General features: G+C 43.1%; 1 long non-coding RNA gene and 1 pseudogene across 2 annotated transcripts; one reads left to right on the top strand and one right to left on the bottom strand.

Moving 5' to 3' along the window:
- Nucleotides 1-6,149: 6,149 nt before the first annotated feature.
- On the top strand, nt 6,150-24,555 carry LOC148685673 (uncharacterized). Of its 2 annotated transcripts, none has more exons than XR_015950065.1 (3): nt 6,150-6,286; nt 8,599-8,733; nt 24,444-24,555. It is a non-coding gene; the product is annotated as an uncharacterized LOC148685673 (long non-coding RNA). The 2 variants fall into 2 exon arrangements; XR_015950064.1 differs by lacking the exon at nt 24,444-24,555 and adding an exon at nt 12,685-13,098.
- LOC118093894 (peptidyl-prolyl cis-trans isomerase FKBP2 pseudogene) lies at nt 16,911-17,341 on the bottom strand (annotated as a pseudogene).
- Nucleotides 24,556-25,074: the final 519 nt, after the last annotated feature.

The following is a 25,074-nucleotide window of genomic DNA, read 5'->3' as shown; positions in this document are numbered from 1 at the left end:
CTTAAAGATTATCCCCTAAAATAACAAACAAACAAACAGCACTGACCAAAATATGGTTTCCTAAGCAACTCTGATGTGTAACTAATTAGTTTAAGAACTTACTTTCTTTATTTACCTTCTACTTAGGAGGTACCCTTAGATTCCTCTCCAGTGACAAGTTCTCAGCTTGCTCCTCCCTAGCGATAATGACAGTACTTACAGATGACTCATATCAACCAGCCTTTTGCAGATGATACCTTTAAAAATATACACTTCATTAGATATAAAGTCACCATTATTCCTTAGGGTAAAGCAGTTTTTAAAAATGTAAAAAAAATCAGAAGCAGCATATGTACCTGTTCTGCTGCTTTGTCTGTCTCCTTTCAAGAGCACAGTTGCTTTTAAATAGGCACTGTCAATCAAGTTGTGGGCATAATTATTTTATACTATCTAGTATTTCATAAATGAAACTTGAGTGATGACTAAAATAACAACTCTAAAATTACAGATTAAAAAAACCAAAACAGAAAGGTAAGGTTTGCTCTTTTATTACGCTTCTATGCAGTCTGAGTCTACTCTTATTAAGTCGTAGTAATACCATCCAAATTTAAAGGACAGGCATGCACCTGGATTGAAATGGGCCAAAAGAATCATTTCATCCAAGAGTACTTGCAATTTTGCCACAATCCTCTTGATCACCTTCCTTAACAGGGGGGTATTTGCAACTGATTGGTAATTGTCACAAACCAGGGTAGGGTCTCTCAGGAGTCGTCAGATTCCCACCTCTTTCAGGACAGTTGGGAACCACTCCTCATAATTAAGAAGACCCTGGACCTATGTGGTCAAACCTCCCCAAAACAAGCTTTAATAAGTCAAGAAGGGCAATAGTTCAGGAGGCAAGTTGCTGATCACATTGTTGCAGGGACTTGGTCCACAATATCAGGGCGCATCAACTGAAACTCTTCCAAATAAGTTGCACTGGACAACACACTGGAGGCTGCAGTGAGTGTGGATGTGGCCACAAGATTGCTACATGGCACAAGAGCAATGCACAAGGTTTTGTTTGTCTTGGTTCCCCCCCCCTAGATCTGGGTTGAAGGGAAGGGTCCTGGTAGCAACAGGGCTCAGAAGCTTCCCAAGCAGAAGCAAGAGGTTCAACCTGTCTGGCGGTAGCTCACTATACTTCTGTATTAAGTTGATTAAGCGATATAAAGGCAATGTGAGGTGGGAATCGTGTCTCCTGCATTCCCCATGCTTCTAACTGCCGTGCCTTTTTGCGAAAGAATGTTTGTTATGTGGTTTGAATATTTTTAACATTGTCACTGAGGGCTGGGTTTTGAAGGTGGGTCAGTTTTGTTCTGCCCAGTTGCGTACTACCAGTTTCACTTGCAAATTCCTGTTGTTTACGCTCAATCAACAAGGGTCTAAAAATACCCAGCATGATTATTTGCTCAGTGTCATATCAGATGACTAACGCTTGCTGTGACCTGTTAATCTATATAATTTTGCCGCAGCTACAATCCTGTCTCTGACATAACTGTGGCCTACTAGTCAGCCTTGGAGGGTGAGACAAAGGAAATAGTTTCTTCTGTTCAGATTACACGGCAATAGTATTTGGAGTGGGACAGGTTTTGCTTCCTTCTCCCCCTGCCCCTGTCCTAGCAAGCATCAACTTGAGACAGATTTACAGGTTATCATTTTAGGTTATCATTTTTTTTTTAAGCTCTAGGAGGTATTTATGTTTAACCGTCACCCAGAATAATCTATATCGGGGTGTGGAACCAGTGACAACCCCCCATATTGTTGGACTCTCGTTCCTGTTATCCCCAACCAGTATGGCCAGTGGTAATAAGTGTTGGATATTACTGAAAGGTTACAGGTTACACACCTTCATGGGCATAGCCAGAATTTATTTTGAGGGGCAGGCTTGGCGGGGGGCAGAACCGAGATATCTGTGATGCAATTGGTCAGTTCGTTAAGTACTCTATTAATTTACTTGATCTGGGGGTGGGGGGCATCTCCTTGATCTGCCTGGTAGTGATGGGCTGGATCACCATGAGAGCACAATTCTTCCAACTGCTGTAAAACCAAAATCCTAGTTCCACAAAAGCCAGTGATTTAAACAGAGGTAGGATTATGCTGTTGTGGTAATCAATATTAAAGCCTTTGTTTTAAAATGATTAAGTACAACTACAAAGCCCTGAGGAATTAGCATGATCCATTTCAAAATCTGTACGAATAAACCCCAACAAATCTTTTAAAAATCATACCTAGTTGTATTAACATGATAAAGCTTTTAAACTGGCAAGACTCTGCAAATATAAAATTAAGAAAGGGAAACAAATGTTAAGTAACTCAAGAACTGGGGGATAACTAAATGCAAAAACGTGATGCAGAAGCAGGTGGAGGAGGTTGCAACACTGCAGAAAAGGCTCAGAGGATGATAAATTGGGCCGCTCAGTGATCTGACCCTGTTGCTGAGAAAGCAGAGATGTAAATGAGTATCTCAGATGTAAAACTACAGAGGTGATTATGTCCTCCTGGGTGGCACTGAGAGGGCATCAACTAAACTGTGTTAACAGATGTTGTTTTAGAAGTCCAGGGAATCGGCTAAACCCTCAAGCCTACCCAAATGGAGCCAATAGTGGTTTCAAAAGGATCTCGTAGTGGCAAGTAAAACAGGGATTTCATTTCACAGGGATGAAATGGAGGGGCACCCAAAGCATCTCAGCTCAGTTCCATTTCAGGTACTTCAAAACAGAAAACCTTAGTCATTTAAGCCAACATTAGCAAGCGGATGGTAAACACAGATGACTATGCAGTGCATGCTCATCGCTTTAGAATGACCTGTGTGGGGACTTTGACCAGCTGGGCAGCCAGTGGTTACGTGTGGTGCCTTCTAATGTGCCACTTTGCTGCATTGGCAGAGCCTCTGGGCAACTGGCTCCCCACACAATTAGCACTGTCACATGGAGTCTTTTTAAACCACTAGCCAAACCCTCTCCATTTCAATCCATTCCTACCCTCTAGAAATTTCCAGCTGCATTTTTTTGCAGCTCTTGTCAGGAACAGCTAGAGCTGTCAATAATTAATGGCATTTGTTCCTTTGTAACAAAGAAATCAGAGTGTTGACGCTTTGGTAGGTACAGGAGAAATTTGTCATAGCTGAGGGGGCTATTTTACAAAGCACTGAATCTGAACTGAATCTTGTTCCTGGTGCACATCAAGAGTTCCAGCACCTTTAGTGCTGCTACTGGAAAGGCCCTGTGCCATGTAGTGGCAGTAGGGAAAATGTGCATCTAAAATAGATAACACCTTGGAAGTGTTTCATTTCAGAGCACTTTTGGGGTTCATTGATTAGTGCTATATTCTCCAGTAGGTCATGTGGATTGTTAACTGCAGGTTTTATATAGGTTGTTGGTTCTAACCTGACTGTCGTTTAGAGATTGCTGAGATTGGCTTGATTTTGGCATACTTTCTATGTGCTGTAAGGTTAGGGCTATCATAAATAAGTCAGCATCAAAACAAGCAACAACAGCCAGCATGGAACCAATAGCCCACATTATCAGAACATCAGCAAATAACAATATGTGTCACAAGTGAAAAGGTTCTGTTTTAAGTCAATGAACCAGTACATGTTTCTCTGTCACTGGTTTGCCCTACCAGCTGCCCAATTCCCATTCAATGGTGGTCTCAAAGCCCTTACATGGCTTTTATCTTACCCTCGGCTGTCATTTTAAATGGTGGATCCAGAGAAACCTCAACAATGTGCAAATCCTTAAAATCAGGGTTGTAGGCCATGCAAGTCCTTTCACTTTAATTTTAAAATAATGTGCAGTCTTTGCCTTTTTGATGGCTTTCATGGTGGGTTAATGATGGGCCCTCATCAGCCGATAACCACCATCTAGCTAGCTCTGCCATGCATAATCTAAATTCAGTGGGTTTCTGTGTTTGGCCCAGTTTAATCAAACCTTGATTAATTCTAGCTTTTACTAAACTCAACAATGATTGATGCCTTGTAACCACTAAACTCTGGTGCCCAAACACATCACAATAAATAAAAAATTCACATTCTATCCCCACCACTTTCAAAATGCATCCAGGGCAGAATTTAATGGGGAATTGCCAAACATTCTAAATTTTAGCACTCAATCTGCCAATTGTCCTGGCTTTCAAAATAAGAGAGATAAACTCACATTTTCTGGCTAAAAATATGAGCTCTCCATATGGCACCTAAGACTGACAAAACAACAAAAAAGTATGCCTTCCAAACCACCGCAACATGCTGTTTAAAGAAGTTGGACGATGTGAACTTTAACAAATACCTAAAAATAACTGACAACAGTTCCTGTCAATGCACTCAGAGAAAGAACTGTTCTACTGCAGATTTTTCACCTCCTCCTCCTCTCCTTCTGCTTTTCTCCCACTTAAAAGAAAAACCTGCATTCTTGTCTGGTAAATTGTGCAGTGGTAGTGTGAACAGGCGCCAACAGAAAAAGCAGGAGCACACAAAGGAGCACACTGAGAATTGCAATAAATTATATTCCTCAGTCCCTTCCTTGGCCTGAGGTGGGGAATGTTTATCGATGGAAGAGGAACAACAGATGCTCTGGAATGGAGCGTTTTTAAAGGAGCATTTTTAAAGGTTGCAAATCAAGCTTTGTACACATTACTGTTCACTCCAGCACACTCCCACCGCTGGTGTTTGAAGCCAAATACACACAACCTTAGCCACCATCCGCATGTTATCCTGTAGTTTCTTGAGCACTGCACCTGTTGGATGTGTTTTCCCTCAAACCAGTTTCCATCTGATTTGAAATGGAAGCTGTGGTTAAGCTGAGCGAGGGGTGCAAATTTCAGACACCTGCTGTGCATGCGCGGATGATAGCTGCATTGAATCGTGCATTAGGAGGTTGCAGGTGTAGAGAAACAAGTCAGGTAATGAAGACATCCCCATCCCCTCTCTGGTGTGTACATAAGCATTCAACTTGAACCACCAGTGTGTGTGTGTGTGTGTGTGTGTGTGTGTGTGTGTGTGTGTGTGTGTGTAATGACCTATTTGTGGTTTAAGCGGTTAACACATGCCTTCAGTGAGCAAACAGCAGAAGCACACATATTCTTCACCCTCAAGTCCAACCCTGCATTGGCACTCATGTTACAGCTTCATAATCTCCTGATGCACCAAAAACAGACACACAGATAAGCAATTCCAGGTTTCTGTACTGGTTTGCCCCCGCCCCCCGCCCCCTTACTTTTCTTAGAAGACAAGAACAGGTAGGTAGGTAAAGGTAAAGGGACCCCTGACCATTAGGTCCAGTCGCAAATGACTCTGGGGTTGCGGCGCTCATCTTGCTTTACTGGCCGAGGGAGCTGGTGTACAGCTTCTGGGTCATGTGGCCAGCATGACTAAGCTGCTTCTGGCGAACCAGAGCAGTGCACGGAAACGCTGTTTACCTTCCCACCAGAGCGGTACCTATTTATCTACTTGCACTTTGACGTGCTTTCAAACTGCTAGGTTGGCAGGAGCTGGGACCGAGCAACGGGAGCTTGCCCCGTCACGGGGATTCGAACCGCCGACCTTTTTATCAGCAAGTCCTAGGTTCTGTGGTTTAGACCACAGCGCCACCCATGTCCAGGTAGGTAAGAGTCCTGCATTTAGATATGACAAACCAGATATGCCAATACAGGCTAGATGACTTGGCTTGGCAGCAGTAAACATGAACAGAATCTAGAGGCATTGTAGTGTAGTGGTTAAGAATGTCAGCCTAGGACTTGGGAGACTGGGCCTCAGATCCCCACTCGGCTATGGAGCTCTCTGGGTGATCTTGGTCTAGCCACAGTTTCTCAGACCAACCTACCTCATAGGATTGTTGTGAGGTTAAATTGGGGAGGGGAAGAACAATGTTCTTCCTTTGAACTCTTTGGAGGAATCATGGGATACTGGTGGGATGGGGAGCTAGAGGATGCAGGGCCAAGAGATCAAGCTCACTGTTGATCTTTCTGTTTGCTTCTCAGAATAAGGCAAAGGGGAAAGGGAGAGACATAAGGGCTCAAACATCATCATTTAAGGCTTTCTGACTATGAATACAAACTCGACCAATTGTCTTTTTTTCTTGTCAGTTCCTGTACAATTCAATGTGCTGCTCGTTCCTCTTTTTGGGGGGGGAGAAGTGCTCCCCTCCCTGCCAAAGGGGTGGTCCTGTGTCAGAGTTCATTTGCCACGCCAATCTCAAAAGTGAGCAATACATCTCTGCAAATGCCTGAGAAGCAAGGAAGCAGAGAAGTCATCTCCCAAGAAGTGATGAAGGTATGCTGTAAGGGCAGTTTGCCCTCTTTCTGGAGGCTGCTTGGGTTATTATTTCAAAGAGACGGATGAAGTCAGCACCTTCAGATAAACATGGTGTGCTCCCTAAATAAATCAGGCTTCAGCTTTTAAGAGGCCAGGCGACATGATGGTGTCACTAACATCATGTGTCACTGCTGTTCTCTTCTGAAGAACATTGAATGGTGAAAGATAATTAGAATAACACAAGTTCAAAAACACTGCATGAGGAAGTGACATCCCTTTTCTGATGGAAGCATTTAAATTAGCAAAGGGCAATTATGAAATGAGTCAGCTGGTCTGCTTGAGGGTGACAGTTTGGAACAGGATGTGGGGCCATTGGTTTACAATCAGCATGGGAAAGAGAGGGAGGAGACTTGCAGTCAGATCAGTTGACTTTAAGGGCAACATTTAGATGCCAGAAGTTTGCTTTAAGAAAGGTCCATGTAGTCCAGAACATGGAAGTTCGAAAGAACATAATTCTTAATTTAGAATACCATGAGTCTTAACGACAACAAAAAGGCACCACAGCTCTACAGAGCCCTAGCGTAACTATCCAATGCCTTGGAGGCATCTACTGTGTGCAGAGAACAGAATGTTCATTAAAAGGGAACACTGACTAAATGAACCAGCATGGAGCATAATATCACAATAATGGGAAAAGGTTACCTACCTTCAGTTGTTGTTGTTTAGTCGTTTAGTCGTTTAGTCGTGTCTCTTTGTGACCCCATGGACCATAGCAAGCCAGGCACTCCTGTCTTCCACTGCCTCCTGCAGCTTGGTCAAACTCATGTTCGTTGCTTCAAGAACACTGCCCAACCATCTCGTCCTCTGTCATCCCCTTCTCCTTGTGCCCTCAATCTTTCCCAATATCAGGGTCTTTCCCAGGGAGTCTTCTCATGAGGTGGCCAAAGTATTGGAGCCTCAGCTTCACGATCTGTCCTTCCAGTGAGCACTCAGGGCTGATTTCCTTCAGAATGGATAGGTTTGATCTTCTTGCAGTCCATGGGACTCTCAAGAGTCTCCTCCAGCACCATAATTCAAAAGCATCAATTCTTCGGCGATCAGCCTTCTTTATGGTCCAGCTCTCACTTTCATACATCACTACTGGGAAAACCATAGCTTTAACTATACGGACCTTTGTCTGCAATGTGATGTCTCTGCATTTTAAGATGCTGTCTACCTTCAGTATCATCCCAAAATTGTTTGAAGCATTTCCATACCTTTCCAAACTTTCATTCTAGATTCAGGTAGGTAGCCGTGTTGGTCTGACACAGTTGAAATATATAAAAAAATTAAAAAATTGTCCAGTAGCACCTTAGAGACCAATGAAGCTTGTTTTTGGTATAAGCTTTCATGTGCATGCACACTTCTTTAGATACCGTATCTGAAGAAGTGTGCATGCACACAAAAGCTTATACCAAGAACAAACGTAGTTGGTATCAAAGGTGCTACTGGACAATTTTTAAATACTTTTATATATATTTAAACTTTAATTCTGTTTGCAGTCCTTGGTTGGCTCAAACAGCCTATGTTGATTTATTCAGCTTAGCTAAGATCCAGCATTTCACATACCACTCCCTCAGCTTCAGAATTTGTTTGATTTTCCAGTACCATTCTAGCTGCAAAAAATCATGTAGAAAAGTAGCATCTCCTTGTCCTTGGGGACTTCCCTCTTTAATATAGTCAATAAAAATATCCTAGGAGACTATTTTCTCTCTCCTAGGATCTGATTATTTAATGTTCTCTGGATCTGTTTCCAGTATTCCTTAACTTTTTTTTAAAAAAACCCTTTTAATAGAGAAGTTGATGCGAAACAGACGAAAATACATTAGATAGGGCACGACATCATGCACAATGGAAGAGCTTCATGCTCCGGCACAGGGGGGGGGTCAGAGAGCGGGCAGGGGTGTGGCTGGTGCGTGTCCTGGGGGCGTGGTGCACCCCCCGCAGGGGCATGGCATGCTGCCTGCAGGGGCGTGGCACCCAGTGGGGGGGGGGCAGCCATGATGGTACCCCACCGGGATCGCGCTGCCAGGGGCGGTGTGCTCCCCCCGCCCCCTCTTCCTCTGCCAGTGATCATGCATAGCAGAATTCCCATTTTTGGGACCAACATCAACTAAAATGTGTTGGCAAGAATCATTTCAGCAACCGGTAACTTTCTTAGTCAGATGGTCTGAGTTGTCACTGAGGACTGCTTACTGAGCTGCAGGTAAATATATAACCAGTATATATCATGGATGTCCAGGTTGGGAAGCATTTCCTTGCTGTGACTTTCTCAACAATCCTCATTGTAGGTGCTGGCCAGAAACTGCTTTCAAAACTCTTCCTGGGTCCTAAAGAATCATGTGTAGCAAATGAGAGGAATTTGATCAAGTGGAAGAAGATCTGTCCCAACTCATTTGAGGAGAATGTCCCCCAGTCTCTTTGGGGTAAGTTGTTTAGCTTTCTTCACTTCCTTCTAGACAATGGTGTGCTTGCCAGTAACCTGACAAAGAGATATTGCCACATGGAAAGATGTACCTGAGTTTGGCAGCATGTACAAAAAGGGTGCACCTGATTTCTCAGTGACTAAGGGCTTATCTGCACAATCCTTTTTTGAGTTCCAAAAGTGCTACCGTTCTCTGCATAGAAGGCAGAGTTCAAACCATTAGCCCTCTCAGAATGGAAAAGCCCACGCTTTCCCCTCTGCAGCAGTTTAATGACTTTTCAGGGCTTCGCCATTCAACACGTGGCGTACTGCACTCGCAAAAAGCAAATCTTGCTGCTGCCAGAAAGATTGAAAAGTGATTTGCAATGGGAAAAGCCTGCATCAATGAACTGCCTGCCCAGAAGCTCCCCCACAACCACAGCATACGGACTACTTTCTGTGATACTCAGCTACCTACTCACTCGGGAGCAGGGCTGTCCTGGGGAGCAGGGTAGAAAGGGGCAATCTCCCCAAGCCCCACACTTTTGGGGTCCTACGCCTGGCACCTGCAGTCACATCAAACTTGCTGCCTTCCACCCACTCTACAAGGTTGGCTACTTCCTTCTGCCCCCTCCCCTAACATAAAGCAACCCCCCCAAATAATTACTGGCTATGCCCATGCTTCCTTCCTAGTGCAGGCTGTGGCCTGGGGGAGGTGGCAGAGGGGAGATGAAGGTGGGGAGGTACAAAAGGTGGTGTTCAACTAAGTTTTGCTCAGCACAGACCAACTGAAATTAATAGGCCTGATTTAGTCATTTTCATTCATTTCAATGGGTCTACTTTGAGTAAAGCTTAGTTGCATGCCACCAGACAGTGTATTTGCCCTGGGCCACTCACCCCATTAGGGGCAGCCTTGCTTGGCTATAATTCCCATTAAAGTCAGTGGAGGTTAGTTGATTGACTGAACTATGAGTCTGTTTCGATTAGAGCTGGTAAGACAAAGGGTGGGATCCAACAAAATGTTAGTGCAAGAAAGCTGTTGTTCAGCAGCCACTGACACCTTTGTTAAAACATCTACACTATTACTGAAACAGGTTCAATGTATTAAGTTACAAAGGTTAGAGACCACCTGAATCCTTATACTCCAATTCAAACATTTAGATAAATCAGTAAGAGCGTCCCTGGTTGTCTCTGAGTTGGTGAGGCCCATCTGACATCAACATGATAGGGAGCTTTCCGTGTTATTGTCCCATTACTAGAGAATGCTCTTCCAACAGAATTTCAGCAGGTGCCTTCTCTATCAAATTTCAAACATTCGTTGGAGACTTTTATTCACTGCCAGTCACCTGCAGACTCAGGGCTGTCTTAAGCACGTCGGGCGCCTGGGCGCCGTGGTGCGGAGATTGCGCCGGCGCCCCGCCCCACCCCATTTCTTGCCACGGCTGGTGGGTGGGTGCAGCGCACGGCGCCCCCCTGACGGCCCTGCGCCCTGGCGCCCTGCGCCACCCAGCCTTCCTCTAGAGCCGGCCCTGTGCAGACTATTAAGAAAAACATTTTCTGTAAAAGCAAGCTGTTTAATTTTTGTGTTGTTCTTATTGTATTTTAATGGTTGTAAACGGCTTTGATACTTTTAATGACATTGCACCTGCAAGTTCATTATTTGTATATGTGGCATGTACAAACATTGGGGAGAATTGCCCAAGACACTGTGGTTGATGCCTATTGATGCGTCAGAGAAGGGCTTCTAGCTAGACCAGTGATTCAGGGGGAGGTAGAGAGGCATGTCAAGGAGAGTTCTTAGAATCTAATAGTGGGATGTGGTTCCCAGGAGATGCTTACTGAGTTACATATTGCGGCATCCGAATGTTGAAACCACTAGCACAGACCAGAAGCTTACTGGTACGGTGGTGTCAGACACTGAACTCCTTAGGGGCTACTCAAGAGACATTTGCATAAGTTTTTGAATTTTCCACACTTTGTAAGGCGTGTCAACATTCTTCAAAATATAGCACCCACCACTTTCTCAGCGTGAGAAAAGCCATTTTAAAAAAAGGTGCTCTTATTCTGTGTTTTTCTGTGGAAAAGATAGTGATCATCAGTGACTGGTAGGCCTCAGCTTTAAGACTATGTAGGACCAAGAGAACAGGCAACCACAACATAATTATCTGCATTTCAAAGGACTAACATTTGAACAACAAAAAAAAAAACCCCTCACCCTACAGCTTAGGTGTCTCAAGGGCTGAGCTAATGAGATGTGTTAAATACAAACATGCTTCCCCTCTCTGTCCTGCAGTCACAGTCTGTAACATCACAACAAACTGGGTTGCCTGGACCTTTGTTGTTGTTGTTTAGTCGTTTAGTCGTGTCCGACTCTTCGTGACCCCATGGACCAGAGCACGCCAGGCCCTCCTGTCTTCCACTCCCTCCCGCAGTTTGGTCAAACTCATGTTCGTTGCTTCGAGAACACTGTCCAACCGTCTCGTCCTCTGTCATCCCCTTCTCCTTGTGCCCTCAATCTTTCCCAACATTAGGGTCTTTTCCAGAGAGTCTTCTCTTCTCATGAGGTGGCCAAAGTATTGGAGCCTCAGCTTCACGATCTGTCCTTCCAGTGAGCACTCGGGACTGATTTCCTTAAGAATGGATAGGTTTGATCTTCTTGCAGTCCATGGGACTCTCAAGAGTCTCCTCCAGCACCATAATTCAAAAGCATCAATTCTTCAGTGATCAACCTTCTTTATGGTCCAGCTCTCACTTCCATACATCACTACTGGGAAAACCATAGCTTTAACTATACGGACCTTTGTCGGCAAGGTGATGTCTCTGCTTTTTAAGATGCTGTCTAGGTTTGTCATTGCTTTTCTCCCAAGAAGCAGGCGTCTTTTAATTTTGTGACTGCTGTCACCATCTGCAGTGATCATGGAACCCAAGAAAGTAAACTCTCTCACTGCTTCCATTTCTTCCCCTTCTATTTGCCAGGAGGTGATGGGATCAGTGGCCATGATCTTGGGTTTTTTTTTTAAATGTTGAGCTTCAGACCATATTTTGCGCTCTCCTCTTTCACCCTCATTAAAAGGTTCTTTAATTCCTCCTCACTTTCTGCCTGCATATCTGAGATTATTGATATTTCTTCCGGAAATCTTAATTCCTGTTTGGGATTCATCCAGCCCAGCCTTTCACATGATGAATTCTGCATATAAGTTAAATAAGCAGGGAGACAATATACAGCTTTGTCGTACTACTTTCCCAAATTTGAACCAATCAGTTGTGCCATATCCAGTTCTAACTGTAGCTTCTTGTCCCACATAGAGATTTCTCAGGAGACAGATGAGGTGATCAGGCACTCCCATTTCTTTAAGAACTTGCCATAGTTTGCTGTGGTCGACACAGTCAAAGACTTTTGCATAGTCAGTGAAGCGGAAGTAGATGTTTTTCTGGAACTCTCTAGCTTTCTCCATAATCCAGCGCATGTTTGCAATTTTGGACCTAGATCACAACAATAAGAGCTATGTGGAACTGCAGTATCACACACACACACACACACACACACACACACTGGGATGAGTCAGAATAAGTCTTCTGCCTTCCTCGAACCTGACCTTATCATATCCTTAAGAGAAGACATCTCTACAATTCTAAGAACGATTGTATTCAGCTCATCTGTCTCATAATGTGGTTTCTAAGGAAAGGAAGCTTCACGTTATGAAACAAATCACAGAGAAATATCTCTGTGGTCTCCCTGAAAGAGGAATCGTTTAAAATACAAGACCAATAAATGTAACGAGCACAAGAGTCTTTTCCTTTCCTTCCGTTACCGTTCATCCTGTCTCATGCTGTGCAGACTGTCACAAATGCACTGGATATTCCATTAGCCTGATTTGAAAGGAGGGGGGTGGGGAAGGAAGTCAGTAGTTTGAGACCTTCCTGAAAGGTCAAGTACACTCACCGTCACCTCAGGATGCCCTTATGATTCCAGATGAGTGGGCTTTCAGCTTTGAAGCTACCACAAGCAGTGTGGCCAAATGGAGTGGAAAAAGACCTTCTGTCAAAGTCTCTGACAAATGCGCACAAAATCAACTTCGTCGGCCAAAGCAATGAAGACTTGCACCGCAATAACTTTACCATGAATGTACCAAGCTGGAGTCTTTGCTACAAACGGCCAGCACAGCAACCCACCCAGAAGTCATTCCTCCTGTCCTGTACCTTTGCCCTTTAGTAATTCTATGCCTTTCCACTCTACAAAATCCTGAAAGAGCTTTGTCATGCAGTTTTGTATATGTTGACTCAGAAGTCAGTCCCGCCATGTTCAGTGGGTCTTCCTCCCAGGGAAGTGGGCGTAGGGTCACAGCCTCAATTTCCCCATGATTACAGAACCCTTTCTCCCAGATCATCTCCCTTCTAACCAAGTATATATATATATATATATATATATATATATATATATATATATAGAAATGCTGTTTCCTGCCTTTCAGCTACAAGCACCTCCAAGGTTGCTATATTGGTTATCACATGGTCCTATATGCAGGGCCGGCTCTAGGGGTAGGCTGGGTGGCGCGGGGCGCCAGGGCGGCGCTGCACGACGAAGCCGCGTGGAAACCACACTGCACGCTGCGCCCACCCACCAGCCGCGGGAAGAAACGGGGCGGGGCGGGGGCGCCGGAGCGATCCGCGCACCATGCGCCAGGGCACCCCGACCCACTTAAGACGGCCCTGCCTATATGCTTTCTAACAATGTTACTACATGACCAGTCTGTATCCTGTTTCCAGACTAATCCCAGCATGAAGAGCTAGGGGTCTTACCCCACTCATATTTTGTTGAACCATGTCTACTTTTTATTCTTCTGTGGGACTAACATACTTCTCTATGCCTTGGTTAAAATGACATGTATCATCAATAAATAGAACTGGAAAAGTCTGGGCTATTGAACATTTGTAAGGGGCATATATTTTATTCTACACAGGTGCAATTCTTGTGTCCTCTAAATGTGCAATAATATTTTACTCTCAAAAGCTGTGGAGCAATAGAGGAAAATGTTGTGTGTCTCTCATCAACGAGATCTATTTTATGAGCCATCTTTGTCACATACCTGAACCTCACCATGTACCTCTTTCACACAAAAAATCAGAATGAGCCATTTGTGTTTGTAAATGGCTTTTGTTGTGTATTGTGTAATGCCAATCATTTGTTGTGAATTCACAGGAAGCTTAAAGGGTAGAAAAAATTACCTGTTTTGCTTGCTATACTGTTCTGAGCAGGCGTTTTTTAAATTGTAGACATATTCTTTCATTGTGATGGATTGTAATCATTATCTATCAGGCTATTATTAAATCTGCATTAGAAATAGTTGAACAAGGAGTGTAAAGTAAAATTCCACAGAAAAGTTTTTGTTACAGGGCTCATTCAGAGTTGGGTGGGATCCAGGAGACTGTTCTCTGGAGCCTTATTGCGGTTCTTTATTATGGACTCTTCCTCTGTCTCAGCTTCCCTTAGCCAACCTAAACACGGATGGCATAACAGCATATACTAAAAATAAACACACAAATACCACATGGGTCTTTAGCTCCCTAAAGTATTGTCCTGACACTAAAACCTTGCTGGATCAGGCCAGTGTCCCATCTATCCCAGCACCCTGTTTTCACAGTGACCAACCAGATGCTTGTGGGAAGCCCCAAAAGCAGGACCTCAGGTCACCGCAGTCTCCTCACTTGTGACTCTTGTGATGGATAGCCTTATCCTCCATATTGGGATAGGAGAGCTGAAAATAATGCCAATATATTTCAGCTCTGGCAACTAATGCACCCCTTTGATAGTACATGGGTAGACGAGTCTAAAAAGCTCAGGACACAAATCTTCACAGCCCTCTGGCAGCTAAGTGGCTCATTTACCATAATTAATGTATTTAGTATTATCTCTAGAAGTGTATACTCAATTCTGACCAGACTAAGCCTGGTCTAAGGAGGCTTAGTTTGGTCAGAATCCAGTATAAACTTCCAGAGTTAATGCTTGTCAACCTGGGAAGGTAGCCCATCTAGGAGAAGGAATACTCTGATCCTAATCCTTTGCTGCTTTGCAGGAAAAGGCTAAGGATCAAACCCCACACCAACTAGTAATTATCTCTGCCTTCAAAATACTGTAAAACCATAACTTTCATTTGGCAATACAGTAACACATATTGTTTTGCTATATTCAGTACATTATCTTGGCATAAAGTTGTATTGTCTTTATTTTTGCTTCCTGGATGTAATTCAGTGGATTAATGTAGCCATTACGTCAAACTCTGATACTTTATCGAGCCATTCTTTAAGAGGTGGCACTCTCCACTTCCTCACCTAAAGAATTTTTAGCTATAAAAAGTTTATAAAGCACATCCAATGCACATTTACCGGTAAATCAAATGACTCCCCCCACAGGAATTCTGGGGACTCTAGTTTGTAAGGGTGCTGTGAGGGAGAAACTGAAGTTCCCAGGATTCTTTTGGGGGAAATCATGTCCTTTAACTGTATTGTGTGGACCTGCCCTATGTCTCAAAGATCACCTTCCTCTGGTGTCCTAGTTTCCTTGGATGAAAGGGTAACTAGAAATGTCTCTGTAAAATATATTCTACACAAATGTTCTCCACAGTTGTGTGTTGCAAGCCTATCAAAAAGGCAGGGCAATTGAATAAATAAAATATTCTGTGAACATTCACATAAAAAGCATCAGTAATTTTTTTTTAAAAAAGGCAAAGCTTATTTTAGCAACACAATGGCAACAAAGAGAATAACCCTGGGAATCGTTCTGCTGTGTTCCTCCATTGTGCCTTCCTGCATGTCACTGCTTCTCATCTGTTAACTGGAGAGGAACACCAAACAAAAGTTTCTTTGTCATGAAAATCAGCCGTGAAGTTCCGCCAACTGTCAGTCAGTGAAACAATTGGATTTAGAACCAGATGTGCCACTTGCCAAAAAAAGAAAAAAGAGGCAGGGGGGAGGAGAGAAGGGAAAGCAGAAGAACACTGTTGGCAAGGCCTGAACTGAACCCCCACCCCCCCCAAAAAAACCCTGATTTAGCCTGCAGTCCTACCTATGCACGCTTACCTGGGAGTAAAATCCTCTACACTCAGTAGACACCACATGTAGGATTGCACTATTAGACGTATGAGTAGACATAAACATGATTGCAATATTAGGCTGCAAACCTTTGGCTCAGCAAGAATTTGCATCTTGGTAAATAAAGAAGATGGCCCATTTGGCCCTCATTTCTGTGGAAAACTGAAAAATCAAAGAGTAACTGACAAGTGTCAATTTAGGGTATGTCTTCACTGGAAATGAACTCGCTTCTTTTTGGTGTGGTCCTGCTGTTTCACCCATATCTGGTTAAATTCTTTGGTAATATACATCTGAGATAGCCTTTGCAGATAACTGAAGCCTAGATGCAATCAATATGTGAGCAGAATTGCAGAGGCAGGTCTTGTCCCTGGCCCTCTGTGGATGGATTGTACCTTGTGCACAGAGCCTATACTGTACTGTACATGATTTCTAGGCATGGAGGCTTTGTGCAACAGGTACAATCAACACATGGGAGTTTGTAGCGCTTGGAAAGTTCATTTTAAAACAGAAACAGCTAGTGCTAGTACCATAGCTGCCAAGTTATCCCTTATTTTAAGGGATTTTCCCTTATGCTGAATAGGCTTCCTCACGAGAAAAGGGAAAACTTGGCAGCTATGTAGTACTAAATGACTTAGGCCCTAGGTTTCTCTGAAAGACCAACTTCTTACATACAAACCCATTCAGGTGTTACGATAAGCAAAGGGGCCCCTCTTGAGTTCCACCACTCTCAGAAGCTCAGACAACAGTATTATTTCTGTCAGCCCCTAAATTGTGGGATTCCCTCCCTGTTTGCATTTGGCAACTTCATTATACAGTTTCCTCATGTGCTGAAGATACATCTCTCCCCCCACCCTGGCATGTGATTTTATTTGGCCCATCAGCAGTACTTTTTTCTGGGTGGACACAGGGGTACGCATACCCCTAAACATTTTGTGAATCTAAGTTTCTCCTCATTGAGGGGCAGTATTTCAATATGAGTAAAAAAAGAGAGTACCCCTAAACATTTTTTTAAAGAAAAAACAAACACTGCCCATCAGTGTCAACAAATCCTGAGTTGCTTCTTGAGATTACCTCCTATCCCTGCGTGCCCCCTCCCCTGAAGAGATGATGCTACGATTCCTGCCTTTGCTCAATCTTCAGCAGCTCAACTTTAAAGATTAAGGTTGTGCCACCTGGGATTTTGGGTGGCGCTGCCTGGCCCCCATAACCAAGCTCAGAGGGAATAACCAGATTTCTCTTCTCACCCTCACACATCCCAAGCAGGCCCTGATCCCTTTAATGACTTGTCCAGTCCCCAAGGAGAAGATAAACTCTGTCCCATCCTCCAGCTTGCCCGTAAAATGCATGTGGAGCACATCACCCTTGTGGGACTTGATAGGACAGTTGTCCACCTGCTTCTTGACCCCTGGAGCTTCCATTTGCCTTCCGTGCCCAGCACTAGCACACACTGCAAGAGCGAGTAATGTTGTTCCCTGGCTCACCTGCATCGCAGAAGCTCCTCTCCTTTCCTCAACAGATACCACCACCCTCTCAAGATACATCTCTTTACACTGGCATTTGACTTATAAGATATATATTTTTAAGATTTACCCTCTATGCTTGTGATTGCAATTTGCTTTAAACTGTCTTTAATGTTACATTTTAAGTTGTTGTGATCCACCACTGGGTGAAGGGCAAGTACCAGTAATAAGCCAAACTGTTATTGTTAATCAAGTTAATTGTACCAAACTCATTCATTTCAAGCACTGGGAATCTGATGGCAGGGCCTTTCACTGTGATCTACTTCTCTCTCTCCCTTCTCTAGGCATTGCTTGTACATAGATTTTAGACATCTGCATAGGACCTGTCTGTTCCTTAATGCCAATCCTATGTTCCCAACCAGTTGTGTTAATTTGTAGCAATGCAGATTTCCCAAGGGATGCCTGACTATGGTTTCAGTTTTCTTTTATCCTCCTAGAACCATTCTCCCAGTGCACCGCTTCTTCATACTTTACTCATTGATTAAATTTCACATAATTATGTATTCCTCCTCTGTTTCTATACTTCTGCTTTGACCTTGTAGACCAGGGCTGGCCAACTTCCAAGAGACTGTGATCTACTCACAGAGTTAAAAACTGGCAGTGATCTTTTGGGGGGTTCAGGTCAAAGTTGAGCTTTTTTGGGGAAGGAAAGCCCTGTTTTTGAGGTTCATGTAAAAGTTGTTGAGCTTCTTTAGGAAGGAGCAAAGCAACATTGACCTTTTTTTTTTAAGAAGGAAAGCTCTGTTTTTGGTGGTTCAGGTCATTTTAGGGGTGCAGGACAAAGGTGTTGAGTTTTTTTGGGGGGAGCCAAAGTTTTTTAGCTTCTTTGGGGGGGGGAGCCGGTGATCTACCAGTGATGTCCAGTGATCTACCGGTAGATAACGATCTACCTGTTGAACATGCCTGTTGTAGACTATTGGCAGAATATTGGAGCAACAGCAGAAGCAAATTAAAATAAAACTGATGAGCATGCATCACAACCTTCAGTTGCATTTCTTTCATATTACCTCTGCCACCTGAAGCATGTTCGCATTTCCGACCCGGTAGAATGAAATCTGAAATTAGAGGTGATTGAAAGATTCAAAAGATCTCTCTCCCTCCTACGTAAGTGCATGCAATTTGAATCGCATCTGCATGAAGGAATGCGGAGTGAAAATGGGATATAATTGCTGGGGATATTTTCTGAATTGTAGTCGGAGGACTACGGTTTCCATAGGAATAGTGTCACAGGTGTTAGGAACTCCTGCACTAAAAAAGAATTAGCAATTTATTTTTAATATTTGGGGATACTTTCTTTAAAAAACAACAACCTGAAGAAGCCCGACCTGAAGAATATGGAGCAGATGGTTCAGCAGGGGAAACACAGCCCAGAATAAGTAAGGAGGTACTGTAGTACAAGAATACTTGGCTGGTTTAGATGTATTCAAGTCTCCAGGGCCAGATGAACTACATCCAAGAGTATTAAAAGAACTGGCAGAGGTGATTTCAGAACCACTGGCAATAATCTTTGAAAATTCCTGGAGAACAGGCGAAGTTCCAGCAGACTGGAGGAGGGCAAATGTTGTCCCTATTTTCAAAAAGGGGGAAAGAGAGGACCCAAACAATTACCGCCCAGTTAGCCTGACATCAATACCAGGAAAGATTCTAGAGCAGATCATTAAGCAAACGGTCTGTGAGCACCTAGAAAGGAACGCTGTGATCACTAAAAGTCAGCATGGGTTTCTGAAAAATGTCATGTCAGACTAATCTGATATCATTTTTTGACAGAATTACAAGCCTGGTAGATGAAGGGAATGCTGTGGATGTAGCCTATCTTGATTTCAGCAAGGCCTTTGACAAGGTGCCCCATGATATTCTTGTAAAGAAGCTGGTAAAATGTGGGCTAGACAATGCTACCATTCAGTGGATTTGTAACTGGCTGGCTGACCGAACCCAAAGGGTGCTCATCAATGGCGGCTCTTCATCCTGGAGAGTAGTGACTAGTGGGGTGCCACAGGGTTCTGTCTTGGGCCCAGTCTTTTTCAACATCTTTATCAATGACTTGGATGATGGGCTTGAGGGCATCCTGAGCAAGTTTGCAGATAACACCAAATTGGGATGGGTGGCTAATACCCCAGAGGACAGGATCACACTTCAAAATGACCTTAACAGATTAGACAACTGGGCCAAAGCAAACAAGATGAATTTTAACAAGGAGAAATGTAAAGTACTACACAAAAAAGTACTACAAAAAATATATGAAAGGTACAAATACAGGATGGGAGACACCTGGCTTGAGAGCAGTACATGTGAAAAGGATCTGGGCTGCATCAATATGAGTATAGCATCTAGATCAAGGGAAGTAATAGTACCACTGTATGCTGCTCTGGTCTAACCTCACCTGGAGTACTGTGTCCAGTTCTGGGCACCACAGTTCAAGAAGGATACTGACAAGCTGGAACGTGTCCAGAAGAGGGCAACCAAAATGGTCAAAGGCCTGGAAACAATGCCTTATGAGGAACGGCTTAGGGAGCTGGGTATGTTTAGCCTGGAGAAGAGAAGGTTAAGGGGTGATATGATAGCCATGTTCAAATATATAAAAGGATGTCATATAGAGGAGGGAGAAAGGTTGTTTTCTGCTGCTCCAGAGAAGCGGACATGGAGCAATGGATTCAAACTACAAGAAAGAAGATTCCACCTAAACATTAGGAAGAACTTCCTGACAGTAAGAGCTGTTCGGCAGTGGAATTTGCTACCAAGGAGTGTGGTGGAGTCTCCTTCTTTGGAGGCCTTTAAGCAGAGGCTTGACAGCCATATGTCAAGAATGCTTTGATGGTGTTTCCTGCTTGGCAGGGGGTTGGACTGGATGGCCCTTGTGGTCTCTTCCAACTCTATGATTATATGATTCTATGAACACACAACACAGTGTTACGACTTATGACTAAGCAAATTAAATTGACTTACTTGTTGCTCTACTGTTTTTAGAAGAGTACTGGGGGGGCATGATTTGACTAAAACTGGTGTGTGTGTGCAGTATTTGGTCATGAAGGCCCTCCTATCTTTCTTCCCATAATTCAAGCACCATTAACTGCTATTATAACTCCTTTTATGGATCTTTGACAGATTCCTCTGTGACTCAAATTAGCTAAAAACATTTCCCATGAAGAACCAGCTTCAGCCCAGCCATTCTATGTTGTACCCCTCTCTGTACCTTGACACTCTCTGGGAATCATGAAGAAGACCAATTTAACTGAGCTTCTAAACACTCCACCGTTGTCACAAGGATTAAACCCACAATAGAAAAGCCCAATGGATTGGTAGCTGCTCCCAACTACTGAATATAGATTAGCTTGGCTAAAAGTCACAAGACAAAGATGTGGAATAAGATACTACCGGTATATAGAGTGTTTGGATTCTCCTTGGATCGATCACACCAGCTGCACTTTAAAAAAGCTGATTTATTAACAAAATATATAGATCATGGTATTGCAGTCAATATAAATAAACAGTAAAAGGTTGTTCTAGCTTCTAATCTTGCCTGGTTAGATAGGCAGGTAGCTTCTTTTAGGTGCTACAGCAATAGCTGAGCCAGGAATGAGTGGCTACTTTCTCTCTATCCTCCTGGCAGATGAACAGCAGGCATTTCATGGAACTTCACCCGCTAACTCCAATGCAAGACTTTCTAGTGCAGGACTTAGCTAAGCATTTACAGATCTTTTCCTGTGAAATTGACACAGTGGCCTAAATTGCATTGGGATGTTGGCAGGGGTGAAACAAAGGTCACAAAGATCAACCTTGATTGCTCATTGAAGAAGGAAGGATGGCAGGAAGGAACACTGGGGCCTTCAGTTGCAGCAGAAGGTCAAGCTAAGCAGGTAGGCATTTTCTATAATTTAACCCTAAACCTCCCAACTCTCTGTGACACATTCCAAAACACATTATTGGAACTTTGGTGGTGGCTTTCCAGTCCTCAAATACGCCTCTGGCTGGCACCATCAGATCTTACAATGACAAGCATGGAGGACTAGCATCCCATTTGTCTTTTACTCTCTTTAGCAAGGCAGTCTAGCTATTGTTCCTAGACCGGCCAGAAGAGCTAAAAAAAAAAAGCACTTACAAATTGAGCATTACTATTTCCACAACTTATTTCATTCATTCATTTATTTCATAAAATTTGTGCACCACTTGATTGTAAAAGACCTCAAAGTGGTTTACAAAAGATAAAACAGTTTTAAAAAAACCCACTCTACTTTAAAACATAGAAGAGATAAACTAATGCTCAGGATCTTATGCTCAGGATCAATTACATTTAGAAGCTGATAGTAGTTCATGTAGAAACAGAGTGACAAGAAAAAAATACAGTTACCGTGTTTCTCCAAAAATAAGCCACCGTCTTATATTTATTTTTCCTCAAAAAACAACAACACGGTGGCTTATTTTTGGGGTATGGCTTATTTTCGGGGAAACACGGTATATATCTGTCAAACAAGTTAGCTGATGATTATTCAAAATGCAATGGGAATTGATTATTAAATTACCTTGGCATCTTGCTGCTTACTGAGAGGTAGAGGGGGAGGGCTGAGTCTGTAAGGAAGTTGGCATGGTGCAAATGCACCAGTGGGAATGCTGGTTTGGCTCTGCCAGTGTATTAACACCACACCAACCTTGCTACCTCTTCATCCATTCCCCCCTACCTCCTGGTAAGCAGCAGCAATGGGACCAACTGGCGGGCAAGTGAGTTGTGTCACCCCCATCCCAGGCTGTCCACTACTGATCCATAGCATCTTCAGGTAGAAAGATACATGTTCAAAACCCTAGAAAGCTACTGCCTCTTGAACTGCAGGCAAGACTGAGCTAAACAGACCAATGGATTCAGTGCAATGCAACTTTCATATTATTGTAGGAGACCTTTAAAAGCAGAATGCATTCCCACTACATGAGTGTAACTCTACAAAATAACAAGAACTCAGAAGTACTAACCTTCTCTTTGTACGGCACAAAACTACCACTATTTTATGGACCTTTTGTTTTTAAAAAGAAAATGTATTAAATTATTTAAAAGTTATGTGTTCTCCTGTTCTAGCACTAAAGTATACATCTGCTTTCATTTTTTAAATATAAAAAGGAGCAGCCAGTATTTCAACAATTCCCTTTGCAGTCTGACTAAACTCCGATACCCATCTGTTACATCTGAACAACATGGTATTATGTCAGAAGTTTGAATCAAAGTTGTGAAACTACAGCTGGGACACACTGGTTTCAGTTTTTAGACACACACAATTTTCAGGTTACGGTATTTGTTGCAAGCAAGTCCTATTGAAAATGTTACTTTGCATCATACAATAGCTCTGCCATTGTATGATGATTCCAAAAGTTGACATTTTCAATAAAATTATGAGTTGCTCATTTCAAGAACTCACAATCTCCAAGATGAATGTAAATCTTATAAAAAAATACATTTTTATACTGCAGAAATTGGGCGGGGGAATGGCAGCAATTCTTTGCAAACTTCATGAGCTGTATTTAGAATCTATAGTATGAAAGTTCTGCAATCTCGTTATGGCACATCTAAGTATTTTAACACTGGGTAAGGTAAAAGATGAGCAGGATGCAGGTGGCGCTGTGGGTTAAACCACAGAGCATAGGGCTTGCCGATCAGAAGGTTGAGGGTTCGAATCCCTGCGATGGGGTGAGCTCCCGTTGCTCAGTCCCTGCTCCTGCCAACCTAGCAGTTCGAAAGCGCGTCAAAGTGCAAGTAGATAAATAGGTACCACTACCGCGGGAAGGTAAACGGCATTTCCGTGCACTGCTCTGGTTTGCCAGAAGCGGCTTTGTCATGCTGGCCACATGACCTATATGCTGGCTCCCTCGGCCAATAACGCAAGATGAGCACCGCAACCCCAGAGTCGGTCACGACTGGACCTAATGGTCAGGGGTCCCTTTACCTTTAAGGTAAAGTCCAGTCAATGGGGCACAGTGCTCATCTCGCTTTTCAAGCCAAGGGAACTGGCATTTGTCCACAGACAGCTTTCCAGGTCATGTAGCCAGCATGACTAAATCACCACTGATGCAAGTGATGAGTGCCGGAGAGCAGGGAAATGCCATTTAGCACTACATATATTACATAAGTGATGTAAAACCACATTTGACAGCTATGGTTGGATTCCTATTCCCTTCATTACGACAGATACACTGGCCCCAGTCTGCATGTGATGAGAAACCATTGTTTATTGTTATGAGCATAAGATTCAGGCTTTGGTGCTCACCCTTCCCCTATATCCTCCACAATGCCCATGAGTTCATTCCTAACCTTGCAGTCACCCTAACCAACCTCAGCTCATCCAGTAAGCTGCAACGATGTCAGTGTTGGGAAGGTGGCTCCACAGCTCCAACACACCACACTGGCAACTACTGGAAGATGGGAAAATCCTTGTTTCACAGTGAGCCACAGTTTAGTGTTGTATCAGAGCAGTAAATGGTGGGTAATCTTCACCATGGTTAAGAAATCTCTGTGGTGGTGAATCGATTTCCTTAGCACTACACAGAATTCCTCCCAATGTTGTTGTTGTTGTTGTTGTTGTTGTTGTTGTTATTGTTATTATTATTATTATTATTATTAAAATCATTTCTGCCCCACTTAAAATATAAAAAATGCCTCAAAGCAACAAATGGAAACATCAAATGGAAACAGTGTAGCAAATGTTACAAAGCCCCACTGAATTCAAGAGGACTTACTTCTGAGTAGACCTGGCCAGCAAGCACACATGAAAACAGAAACTGTGAGCCTATTTTTTTCTTTCCATTGGCCAATCTGGGAAAGTTACAAAACATAAACGAACACCAAATGCTCAGATATGTGATATTAATAACATCCACTAATCACCAAAGCTATTATTCATTTTTCTTTCTTCCTTGGTATTTTTGGGATTTTCCTTTGTCCTGCTATTTCAGCATTTACAATTAATCAACATTATTCCTACAGTAGTAAAACTAATTGTTCTGGAAATGACTCACTGGGAAATTCTAAGGGCAAGTGATTTTAGAAATGCCATAGAAGGCATTTTTTATGTTTACTGATGATGGCTGGACCACGTTGTCAAATCTATGCAAAATGCAAAACTCTGGCTTCTTAACTTTCTTTCAGGTGTTCACCCACACTAAAACCTACTGTACACTAAAGTCCACTGTACCTGCCTAGACTACAAGTGATGGGGAAGCTGTCTAAGATCTGGAATTAGTAAAATGGCAAAATGAGGGAGAAATGATTCTCAACAGAGATATATGGAAGAATAAAGGAATTCCTGTGGGACCAAAACACAAGATCCAACAGGACTAGAAAACTGCAGTGCACATTTGTGTGGGCAAGACCCATCATAATAGGTGGACCATCAATATGGTGTTTGCAGGTACGCATCATGTACCCCCCAAAGAATTTCCCTACCACCAACAAGGTCTCATTGTCCCATGCCTCTCACTTTGCTGAAATTAAGCTTTCTATTGTAGCAAATAAAATTATTTTTTCAACCTTAATTGTGGTTTGCAGGGGGGGTGGGTTACAAGTGGGAAAGGGAGAGTTAGCCATTGTATGGTTGCAGGGCATTTCTGCTTGTGTGGCTATGATGTATCACACATTCGTAACTGTGTTCACAAGCCCCCCCCCCCCAAGTTGGCAACTCTGCCTTAATATTTTGCGATGAATGCCAAAAGGCCCAAAGGCCAGGCCGTATCATTGTTCAACATTATGTTTGTCCTAAATTTAAATCTGCAGAGGCCAC

Source organism: Zootoca vivipara, chromosome 5 (genome assembly GCF_965207765.1).
Source record: "Zootoca vivipara chromosome 5, rZooViv2.hap1.1, whole genome shotgun sequence".
Taxonomy (NCBI): domain Eukaryota; kingdom Metazoa; phylum Chordata; class Lepidosauria; order Squamata; family Lacertidae; genus Zootoca; species Zootoca vivipara.
Note: the sequence above shows the minus strand (reverse complement) of the source record. Positions and strands in the feature narration are given on the sequence as shown.